The sequence below is a fragment of the Triticum urartu genome, chromosome 3A, assembly GCF_056163025.1.
Source record: "Triticum urartu cultivar PI428250 chromosome 3A, HENAU_Tu73, whole genome shotgun sequence".
NCBI classification, from domain to species: Eukaryota; Viridiplantae; Streptophyta; class Magnoliopsida; order Poales; family Poaceae; genus Triticum; species Triticum urartu.
The window spans coordinates 407483957-407491150 of record NC_141875.1 but is presented as its reverse complement, the minus strand read 5'-3'; positions in this window follow the sequence as shown (position 1 = coordinate 407491150).

Genomic DNA, 7194 nt, shown 5'->3' with positions numbered 1-7194 from the left:
CATGGGTGCTAGAACCATTACTGTGTAATCTAGATTATTGACTCTAGTGCAAGTGGGAGACTGAAGGAAATATGCCCTAGAGGCAATAATAAAGTTATTATTTATTTCCTTATATCATGATAAATGTTTATTATTCATGCTAGAATTGTATTAACCGGAAACATGATACATGTGTGAATACATAGACAGACAGAGTGTCACTAGTATGCCTCTACTTGACTAGCTCGTTGATCAAAGATGGTTATGTTTCCTAGCCATAGACATGAGTTGTCAATTTTCATTTGATTAACGGGATCACATCATTAGGAGAATGATGTGATTGACTTGACCCGTTCCGTTAGCTTAGCACTTGATCGTTTAGTATGTTGCTATTGCTTTCTTCATGACTTATACATGTTCCTATGACTATGAGATTATGCAACTCCGTTTACCAGAGGAACACTTTGTGTGCTACCAAACGTCACAACATAACTGGGTGATTATAAAGGTGCTCTACAGGTGTCTCCGAAGGTACTTGTTGAGTTGGCGTATTTCGAGATTAGGATTTGTCACTCCAATTGTCGGAGAGGTATCTCTGGGCCCACTCGGTAATGCACATCACTATAAGCCTTGCAAGCATTGTAACTAATGAGTTAGTTGCGGGATGATGTATTACAAAACGAGTAAAGAGACTTGCTGGTAACGAGATTGAACTAGGTATTGAGATACCGACGATCGAATCTTGGGAAAGTAACATATCGATGACAAAGGGAACAACGTATGTTGTTATGCGGTTTGACCGATAAAGATCTTCGTAGAATATGTGGGAGCCAATATGAGCATCCAGGTTTTGCTATTGGTTATTGACCGGAGACGTGTCTCGGTCATGTCTACATAGTTCTCGAACCCGTAGGGCCCGCACGCTTAAAGTTCGGTGACGATCGGTATTATGAGTTTTTGTGTTTTGATGTACCGAAGGTAGTTCAGAGTCCCGGATATGATCACGGACATGACGAGGAGTCTCGAAATGGTCGAGACGTAAAGATCGATATATTGGACGACTATGTTCAGACACCGGAAAGGTTTCGGACATATACCGGAGTACCAGGCGGTTACCGGAACCCCCCGGGGGGCTTAATGGGCCTACATGGGCCTTAGTGGAAATAGAGGGCAGCAAGGGGAGTGTGGGGCGCGCCCCCCAAGGCCCAAACCGAATTGGTTTAGGGCAAGGGGGGCCGGCCCCCTCTTTCCTTTTCCTCTCCCTTTCCTTTCCCCTCTCCTACTACTAGTAGGAAAAGGGGGAGTGCTACTCCTAGTGGGAGTAGGACTCCCCTTCTTGGCACGCCTCTCCCTGGCCGACCGCCTCCTCCCCCTTGCTCGTTTATATACGGGGGCAAGGGGGCACCCCAGAGACACAACAATTGATCATTGATCTCTTAGCCGTGTGCGGTCCCCCCCTCCACCATAATCCACCTCGATCATATCGTAGTTGTGCTTAGGCGAAGCCCTGCGTCGGTAGCATCATCGTCACCGTCACCACGCCGTCGTGCTGATGAAACTCGCCTGTGAAGGTTTGCTGGATCGGAGCTCATGGGACGTCATCGAGTTGAACATGTGCATAACTCGGAGGTGCTGTGCGTTCGGTACTTGGATCGGTCGGATCGTGAAGACGTACGACTACATCAACCGTGTTGTGCTAACGCTTCCACATTCAGTCTACGAGGGTACGTAGACACACTCTCCCCTCTCATTGCTATGCATCACCATGATCTGTGTGTGCGTAGGATTTTTTTTGAAATTACTACGTTCCCCAACATTTATCTATATGGCGGTAGATATAGATCTCATCTTTTTATCCTTAGTAGCAACGATACATACGTGTCGGTTCCCTTTCTGTCACTGGGATCAAGCACCGTAAGATCAAACCCACTACTGGGCACTGTCAGTGTCAAAACCAGCAAATCTCGGGTAGGGGGTCCCGAACTGTGCGTCTAAGGATTGGTGGTAATAGGAGACAAGGGACACAATGTTTTACCCAGGTTCGGGCCCTCTTGATGGAGGTAATACCCTACGTCCTGCTTGATTGACTTTGATGAGTGTAGGGGTTACAATAGTTGATCTACCATGAGATCATAATGGCTAAACCTAATTGTCTAGCCTATGTGATTATGATTGCCTCTATAGACTAAACCCTCTGGTTTATATAGACACCGGAGGGGGCTAGGGTTGTACAGAGTCGGTTTACAGAGAAAGGAATATTCACATCCGCACGCTAAGCTTGCCTTCCATGCCAAGGAGAGTCCCATCCGGACACGGGAGGAAGTCTTCCGTCTTATATCTCCATGGCCCATTAGTGCGGCCATGTCACATAGCCCGGACGCCCGAGGACCCCTTAATCCAGGACTCCCTTAGTAGCCCCTAAACCAGGCTTCAATGACGATGTGTCCGGCATGCAGATTGTCTTTGGCTTTGCAAGGCGGGTTCCTCCTCTGAATACTTCAAAGTAGCCCTTGAACAGAGAACGTGTCCGGCTCTACAAAACAGACACCACATACAACCACAACATGATATAATATTTAACAAGTCCCATCTACTGACGGCTTTCGAGGCGAGACGTCACGTTCCCTGCCTAGTTATTATTTCGAACCGTCTTTCATCCTCTCACTCCACATTACGAGACACGGTCTTTATTGGCACATCTCGTCAAAGCAGAGATCGTGCCCATTTATCATGGGATTCTTATTAATACGGGCGTGGGTAATCCAACTGTGTCGTTTGCACGATCCCTTGGGAATAGGCAAGCTTTGAGGCCTGTGTGGAGGCCTTTCGATATTCATCGCCTTTATAAAGGGATACAGACCCACCTTTCTCCCCCACGCCTACCTCTTCCTTAGCCTTTCCAGCCCCGAGCTCCAATGCCCAGGTCCCGATTTCTTTCATTGCTACCAAGCCTTCTAGTCATGTCCGAATCTAGCTCCCAAGGGAGGTGGACGTCCTCCTCGGTTACCGATGAAGATATTGCGAAGCTCCGGGAGGTGAGGTACCTGACTGTGGAAATCCCCCACATGCTCTAAGGGAGTCCTGGATTAGGGGGTCTCTGAACAGCCGAACTATATCCTTTGGCCGGACTATTGGACTATGAAGATACAAGATTGAAGACTTCGTCCCGTGTCCGGATAGGACTTTCCTTGGCGTGGAAGGCAAGCTTGGCAATACGGATATGTAGATCTCCTCCCTTGTAACCAACTTTGTGTAACCCTAGCCCCCTCCGGTGTCTATATAAACCGAAGGGTTTAGTCCGTAGGACAACAGACAATCATACCATAGGCTAGCTTCTAGGGTTTAGCCTCTACGATCTCGTGGTAGATCAACTCTTGTAATACTCATATCATCAAGAACAATCAAGCAGGACGTAGGGTATTACCTCCATCAAGAGGGCCCGAACCTGGGTAAACATCGTGTCCCCTGCCTCCTATTACCATCCGCCTTAGACGCACAGTTCGGGACCCCCTACCTGAGATCCGCCGGTTTTGACACCGACATTGGTGCTTTCATTGAGAGTTCCACTGTGCCGTCACTGTAAGGCTCGATGGCTCCTTAGATCATCAATAACGATGCGGTCCAAGGTGAGGTTTTCCTCCCCGGACAGACCTTCATATTCGGTGGCTTTGCACTGTGGGCCAATTCGCTTGGCCATCTGGAGCAGATCGAGAGCTACGCCCCTGGCCATCAGGTCAGGTTCGGAAACCTAAACTACACTCTCGACATCCGCGGAGACTTGATCTTCGACGGATTCAAGCCCACGTCAGGTGCGCCGCACAATCACGACAAGCATGACGTAACTCTGCTGCTGGACAGTGTTCGGGAGATCGCTTCTGCAACTACCCCGGCCTTCAATCCGGAGCAAATTGCGCCATCCGAGGACGGAGGGATAGACCCCACCATGGAGGCTGCACTCTCAGTGGCGATGGAGCCAGATACTGACTTCACCCCTTACGAGAGCCGTGTCGCCGAACCACAGGATTCGTCTCCAGCCACGGACTCCGAGCCGCCTGCATCCGTGCCTATCGAATCTGATTGGGCACCGATCATGGAGTTCACCTACGCGGATATCTTTCAGCACTCACCTTTCGGCGATGTGCTAAATTCATTAGGGTCTCTCTCCTTGTCAGGAGAACCTTGGCCGAACTATGTCCGGCTAGAATGGGATGCAGACGACGAAGAAATTCGCTGCCCACCCACCACCCACTTAGTAGCCACTGTCGACGATTTAACCGACATGCTCGACTTCGATTTCGAAGGCATCGACGGTATGGATGATGATGCAGGAGACGAACAGGAACCACCGCCCATAGGGCGCTGGACCACCACCTCATCATATGATATATACATGGTGGACACCCCCAAAGAAGGCAATGGCGACGAGACAGCGGAGGATGACCCCTCCAAGAAGCAACCGAAGCGCCAATGTCAGCGGCGCCGCTCTAAGTCCTGCCACAGCAAAAGTAGCGATACCGACACAAGAGACAATAACACTCTAGATAGTGCCGAAGACAACCACAGTCCCCTCCAGCACAATGTAGAGCGGGAAGGTGAACAAGCTAGCCCTCCAGAGCAGGCAGCAGATGGAAAATCGGAGGAGGACAATTACATGCCTCTCTGCGAAGACGAGGTGAGCCTCGACGATGAAGAATTTATAGTACCGGAGGATCCCGTCGAGCAGGAGCGCTTCAAGCGCCGGCTTATGGCCACAACAAATAGCTTGAAGAAAAAGCAACAAAAGCTTCAAGCTGATCAAGACTTGCTAGCAGACAAATGGACCGAAGTCCTTGCGGCCGAGGAATACGAACTCGAGCGCCCCTCCAAGAGTTACCCAAAGCGCAGGTTGCTACCTCACCTCGTGGAGGAAGCATTGAAACCCACATCACCAGTGTATGATGCGGCTGACCGACCATCGCGTGGCTGAGCTAGAGAGGCGTTTCAGCCTGATGTTCAGCCTGCACCCCACTGCCACTCAAACAAAAATACCAAGGCCCAGGGCAACACACGGGACCTGCGAGACGTATTGGACAGCAGGGCAAAACATGCAAGGTCGATATATGGGTCACGGGCGTGCGCGCCAACGCGGGACGATAACCGTCGCGCCGGATACACTAAAGGTAAATCCGGCCAGGCCGAATACAGCAGACAAGACTCATATGAACTGCGTCGTGATATAGCCCGGCATAGAGGCACTGCACACCCCCTATGCTTCACTGATGAAGTTATGGATCATGAATTCCCGGAGGGTTTCAAACCCATAAATATCGAATCGTATGATGGTACAATAGATCCCGCTGTATGGATTGAGGATTTCCTCCTTCACATCCACATGGCTCGCGGTGATGATCTTCATGCCATCAAGTACCTCCCACTAAAACTCAAAGGACCAGCTCGGCATTGGCTGAATAGCTTGCCAGCAGACTCCGTCGGCAGTTGGGAGGATTTGGAAGACGCATTCCTTGATAACTTCCAGGGCACTTATGTGCGACCACCGGATGCTGATGACTTGAGCCATATAACTCAGCAGCCCGGGGAATCAGCCAGGCAATTCTAGACATGGTTCCTAACTAAGAAAAACCAAATTGTCGACTGTCCGGATACAAAGGCCTTAGCGGCATTCAAGCATAACATCCGTGACGAGTGGCTTGCCCGGCACCTCGGCCAGGAGAAGCCGAAGTCTATGGCAGCCCTCACGACACTCATGACCCGCTTTTGCATGGGCGAGGATAGCTAGCTGGCTCGCAGCAACAACACATCAAGGAATCCGGGCACTTCGGATACAAAAGATGCCAACGGCAGACCACGTCGTAACAGACTAAAGCGCCGAAATAACGGTGATAACACCGATGATATGACAGTCAATGCTGGATTTAGAGGCTCTAGATCCAGTCAGCGGAAAAAGCCATTCAAAAGAAGCACTCCGGGCCCGTCCAGCTTGGATCGCATACTCGATCACTCGTGTCAAATCCAGGGCACCCCCGATAAGCCGGCCAATCACACCAACAGAGAATGCTGGGTGTTCAAGCAAGCCGGCAAGTTAAATACCGAAAAAAGGACAAGGGGCTGCATAGTAATGACGAGGAAGAGCCCCGGCCGCCGAACATGGGAGGACAGAAGAGGTTCCCCCCACAAGTGAAGATGGTGAACATGATATACGCAACCCACATTCCCAAGAGGTAATGGAAGCGTGCACTAAGGGACGTCTATGCGATAGAGCCTGTCGCCCCAAAGTTCAACCCATGGTCCGCTTGTTCGATCACCTTCGATCACAGGGACCACCCCACTAGTATCCGTCATGGCGGATCCGCCGCATTGGTCCTAGAACCAATCATCGATGGATTTCACCTCACTCGAGTCCTTATGGACGGCGGCAGCAGCCTGAACCTGCTCTATCAGGATACAGTGCGCAAAATGGGTATAGATCCCTCGAGGATCAAACCCACCAAAACCACCCTTAAGGGCGTCATCCCGGGTGTAGAGGCCCATTGCACGGGCTCAATCACACTGGAAGTGGTCTTCAGATCCCCAGACAACTTCCGAAGCGAGAAGTTAATCTTCGATATCATCCCGTTCCGCAGTGGCTATCACACACTGCTCGGGCGAACCACATTTGCAAAGTTCAATGCGGTACCACATTACGCATACCTCAAGCTCAATATGCCAGGACCTAGGGGGTCATAACAGTCAATGGAAACACAGAACACTCGCTCCGCATGGAAGAGCACACTACGGCCCTCGCAGCAGAAGCACAAAGCAGCCTTTTTAGGCAAACCACCAATTCGGCGATACAACCCCCGGACACCGTCAAGCGAGTCCAGAGTAAACTGCAACAGGATCGCCTGGCACGTTCAGAGCTCGCCTAGCAATTCGGCCCCCCGTCCCAGTCCTAGTCAAGTGACGAAATCCGTGCCGCGCGTACATAATTACGCACTCAAAATACCATGGACATAGGCGGGGGCACAATCAGGGCACGTCCCGCAATGCGGCTTAACCACCCTAGGGGCTGTATACCTTTATCATTTTTTCTCTTTCAGGACCTAACTCTCTGGAAGCCCTTTCTGGCAGTACGATTGCCGGACACATTACGGGAATGAACAACCAGGGAGGTAAGAAGCTAAGATGTACACAGGAACCCCCAGGTGGTCTCTAATAATAACCGATATACCCGCTTTC